A 5,635-nucleotide genomic window follows, 5' to 3' on the forward strand; every position below is an offset into this window, starting at 1 on the left:
CCCCGGCCAAAGGTCGGATACTTTTCTCACAGGCCTCGTATATACACTTCATAATTATGTTGCGCTTACTGTTGTGTGGGACACTTAGCCAGCTTTTGCCCATGACCGTTGTTTTCTTGCATGTTAAGAGATTCTGCACTTCGTCAGGTGAGAGGTAAATTCAAACTATCGTTCTCTGTTTTTAGTGAGTTGTGGGAGGGAAGCTGCTCCCACTAATACAGGGAGAAAAATATATTAAGTAAATGAGAAACAAACTAAACAAATTAATATTTCACTATGTCTCCGGAAGATACCAAAACTAGATAACAAAAAGATTGTTACGGAATGAGAAAGAGGGACGTGTAGGTGAGAAAGAGGTATAAAAGCATTCCTCTTTTATAACTCTTCAAAGGATTTCAGCTTCTCTGCAGAAGTCGCTGGTCTAAACAATTGTTTAGTTCTCTGAAATGTACAAGTTAGTAAATAATTTCTTTTTTTCTTTTCAGTTCCGAATACTCCAATACAAGTCTTACAGAATTGCTATTATAGTGTGTAGTGTAATATTTATATATTGTTTCATGCCAAGAAACACAATCAAAACTGTTAATCGTTTTACCTTATATGATTATGTTTTAAAAAGTTATTTGTTTATTAAGCAAAATACAATATTTATATAACTCCTGTAATGAAGACAAAGACAATGGTTAGAGCGAAAAACATTTTAGTTACATGAATCAAACATCTAATACACATATATTCCATCATCAGCGAAGTCTGAAAATGAGGTCTATTAACGATATATCAGCACAAATAAGTTTTAATTTCATTATTTTCAAAATACCTAAACATTTACATTAAAAAACAACAACAAGAGCTCCCAAACAACTAACATTGTTTTACAATGCTTGAACAATAAAAAAGGGAAAATGTAATAGAGATATTAAATTATACGATTAATTGTTAAAACTTGCTATGTATAAATTAATTTTGTAATTCGTGTCAAATATTAATAAATTCATTTCAAAAGATAAAGACAGCGTGGTGTGTAATGTGTGTGTGATTCTGTATGATGGTGTGTTATGTAGGTCAAGTTAACTGTTTTGTACTCGTGGTTTTAAGTTATAACTTATATATAATTTATTCTTGTTTGAAACATTGGCTTTTTATGAAATGCAAACGATCATCACATTAAAATAATACTAGCAATGTCATCTACGGTAAGACATTAAAGTAAAAGGGAAAATTTTGTTTGATCGGTTAGTTTGTATAGTTAACGTTAGTAGTACTAATAGTAATAATAACTTTGTTAGCCCTAAGGCTAATGTTAATATTGTTAACATAAGTTAGTGTTACTCATTTATTGTTAATCATGCAGATGAAAAATGTAATTTTAAATTAAGTGTTGTAAATTATAAGTCACACTAAAATAAAATATGGGAAAATCACCTTAAGGCTTAGGTACATAACGTCATGACATAAGGCAGTTTGTTTTTCCATCATTTGTAAAGCTGTCATTGCTTGACATTTTACTACTCTCACGAATCGGGCTAGTGCAGTATTACTTATAACTGTAACTTAAGTTGTAGTTGTACTACGTAACTAAATTACTACTCTACCAGTATTGGGTAGTGATATACATTTGATTGAGTAATAATTATTATTTATTGAACAAGAAAAGCATTGGTGTTTATAACTTTTATTTTATTTATGAATAAATATTCATTAAGTTTTTTTGTAACATGGAGGTATTAAATTCAACTTAAAATTTCGTGTGGCCCATTTGGGAAACAAAGAAAAAGATTTTCTTTTCTTTCCCTATGACACAACTTCACAGATGTTGAATATACTCATTAAAAGTCCAACTGTCTTTATATTTTGAACTTATGACCCAGTAGCAACATAATGTACGAGACACTAGGTGTGTTTTTAATGCTATTGATGTCAAATAATCAGTGCAAGCATTAGTATTTTAAATTGCATTTTAGAAGAAATTATAATATTAAAAGTTTCAAAAGGTGAAGTGTGCTGTTAATATAAGGGTTACAAATTTTTGTTAAATCCACTGTGATTAAAACAGTTATAACTGTTTTGTAGTACTATAGATGCTTACCTATATAATAGACACTAATCCCTCCCCCAATGCTTAAAACTGCAAGGGATCGTTCCAAAACATATCCCATAATGCCTTAAATATACAAGACTAGCATGCTGCTTTGCCTATTCTTAATCCTTGGCCTTTTGGATGTACCAGGATAGGATGATATGTCCACGGTGTAGCCACAGAAGCTATCCCTCCAGGATACTTTCTCTCGTGCATCTGATTCTAAGTTACCATTTTATACCTTGTCAAAATAGAAACTGTAAGGGTGAGAATATCTCTCATGCTCAGGTGATGCCTCATTGTTTTGGCTGGAAGACCTTTGACAAACTTATCCACAAGAATGCCCTTGGGATTTGTGGAAGCCATTGGAGGATGTGCTTTACTGTGCATATGGTGGAAATCACTCATGTAAGTGGCCAAACTCTAGATGGCTCCCCTTTTCTGATCTTTGAACTCAGCTATATGGATTACTTGATTTTTCCATCAGGTCAGACTGTGAGAAGGACTTGGGGACAATTATATCTCAGTCCGACAGTTGTGCTCACTCAGGTGCTTTGTGGAGTCCAGGGCTGGACCTTTCAAGCTGAGGATTAGGTGTTGGACTGCTGGAATTCAGGGCTGGTCCTTTCAAGCTCAGGATTAGGTGTTGGACTGCTGGAATTCAGGGTTGGTCCTTTCAAGGTCAGGATTAGGTGTTGGACTGCTGGAGTTCACAGCTGGTCCTTTCCAGCTCAGGATTAGGTGTTGGACTGCAGGAGTACAGGGTTGGTCCTTTCAAGCTCAGGATTAGGTGTTGGACTGCTGGAGTTCAGGGTTGGTCTTATCAAGTTCAGGATTAGGTGTTGGACTGCTGGAGTTCAGGGCTGGTCCTATCAAGCTCAGGATTAGGTGTTGAACTGCTGGAGTTCAGGGTTGGTCTTATCAAGTTCAGGATTAGGTGTTGGACTGCCTGTTCCTGAGACCATCTGTTCCAAGCAGGTTTTTGGCCAGTAACTGAGTGAGACACATTATGGGTACATGCAGTGGGTATACTAAGGGATCTCAACCCTTGAGTAAGTAGTAAGTCCCAGGTCTAGGGTGGGATGACAACTAGTAGCTCTCGGCAGCTCATCCATAAGATTGTACACAAGTGTGTAACTTGTAAGACACAATGTTGTTAATAACACAAATCAACAGTGTGTATTTTACCTGAAGCATAAAGGGCAGTTATCTTTACTGGAGAGGTAGATTGATCAAATTGGCACTATACACTCAAGATTTATTATAGGCTGACTGACTCACTCGAGACCTGTTGCAGAATGACTAAAAGTTACATTACTTAGTTAAAAGCAGTAAGATATCACCTGGTCTACCATTGGAGGACACTGCTGGTGACTTCTGTACACAAGATGTAGTTTTACAGCTTTACCCCCCTTCATGGGTAGACCATCAAAGGAATGACAGAGAACAAAGGTATCTAGAATGAAAGCAACTTTCTTGACTAAGTATTATGTGAACACTGCATATAAACTTGTATAACTGAAATATTTTGAAAAACTTCACATTAAAATAAGAAGGTAAAAAATGCATGGTATGCGTGCTTATTATAGGTTTCCTAACCATTGTGTTTGTCTTTTCCTCAAGCCCACTTGTGTATCAAACATAATTTATCCACTTTACCAGTCATCCAAGAAAAGAAAATGTGAAGTGACTGTAGATAAAATTTATTTCTAGCCCCAATAAAATATGCAGACCCAAAATGACTTGTACCATAGGGAATATAATTAAACTTTAAAGGAATGAAATTATAGTAAAAAAACACCAAAAGGTAGTAATATATCAAGACATAATTATAACCATTATTTCCAGTATGTTGCTTGTCTTGTCCTCATGCTTGAATTGAATGGAGATGCTATTCTGACACATGTAGCATAATAGTAACAGTAAATACACAAAAGATTTACTGTCCCAGAATGATTGTAATATATCTGCACACTTCTGGATATGGTTATTACTCATGTTAGTATTCATTAAAATAAATTTTCACATTCCTTTTTGAATTTTTTGGGTTATCACAACCTTGATATTAATTGTTTTAATTCTCTGTAAAGAAAGATAAGGCTTACGACTTGTAGCTGTCAGCAGAATCACCCATAATAATCTCTCTTTTTCAGCAACTTGCTCTTTAATATTTTTCCCCATTCAACATAATACATGAAGGCAAATATTGTAGTTATATTCAACATAATTATATTTTTTGTATGTCATCTACTAGTGTTACAAACCATGTGGTTAAAAATAATAACTTCACACGAGATGTCTGGATGGAAGACAGTGTTAAACTAAATGGAAAAAATGAATTATAACACAATATGATATTACATTATTGTAAAGACTGGTAAGAATGGATATTCTTTAACTGAACTGTAATGGATATTTAAATATTGTATACATAACTTAGAACATAGTATGATATCTCAATATTGTAAGGACTGGTAAGAATGAATAATCTTTAACTGAGCTGTAATGGATATTTAAGTATTGTATACATAACTTGGAACATAGTATGATATCTCAATATTGTAAGGACTGGTAAGAATGAATAATCTTTAACTGTGCTGTAATGGATATATAAATATTGTATACAGAATTTAAAATACAGTATAATATCTCAGGATTTTAAAGATTGGTGTGAATGGATATTTTGTAATGAAGCTGTAATGGATATTTAAATATGTACATAATCTGAGGTCAATTTTAAAGCATATAGTTTTCCACAAATCCTGAAGATTGTTTAACTTTAAGAGAATCCTCAGACTGAATTTTCAAAATATTTAAAGCAAGACCTTGTGGTTTATGTTTTGACTACACAATGAGTTGACAGCTGTATATATGTATAAAGGTTAGTTCAAGACCTCTGAACAACTGATTGGGTCTCAAGAGGTTGCACCAAATGGCCACTGTCCTGAAATTGCAAAATACTGTTGAATCCAACGTGTTTTAAGGTTTTATTTTCAGAAACTACCACTAGAGATTGAAAATGACAAGAACGGTTTTTTAGATCTTAGAAGAATAAAATTGTTTAATTTTAAATCCTTTAGTGGTTTTACATGTAAACTGATTTATTACGGGATACTGTGTTAAGTTTAAATCCTTTAGTGGTTTTACATGTAAACTGATTTATTACAGGATACTGTGTTAATTTTAAATCCTTTAGTGGTATTACATGTAAACTGGTTTATTACAGGATACTGTGTTAATTTTAAATCCTTTAGTGGTGTTACATGTAAACTGATTTATTACGGGATACTGTGTTAAGTTTAAATCCTTTAGTGGTTTTACATGTAAACTGATTTATTACAGGATACTGTGTTAATATTAAATCATTTAGTGGTGTTACATGTAAACTGATTTATTATGGGATACTGTGTTAATTTTAAATCCTTTAGTGGTATTACATGTAAACTGATTTATTACAGGATACTGTGTTAATTTTAAATCCTTTAGTGGTGTTACATGTAAACTGATTTATTACGGGATACTGTGTTAAGTTTAAATCCTTTAGTGGTTTTACAT

The sequence above is a fragment of the Limulus polyphemus genome, unplaced genomic scaffold (genome assembly GCF_000517525.1).
Source record: "Limulus polyphemus unplaced genomic scaffold, Limulus_polyphemus-2.1.2 Scaffold9632, whole genome shotgun sequence".
Lineage (NCBI taxonomy): Eukaryota > Metazoa > Arthropoda > Merostomata > Xiphosura > Limulidae > Limulus > Limulus polyphemus.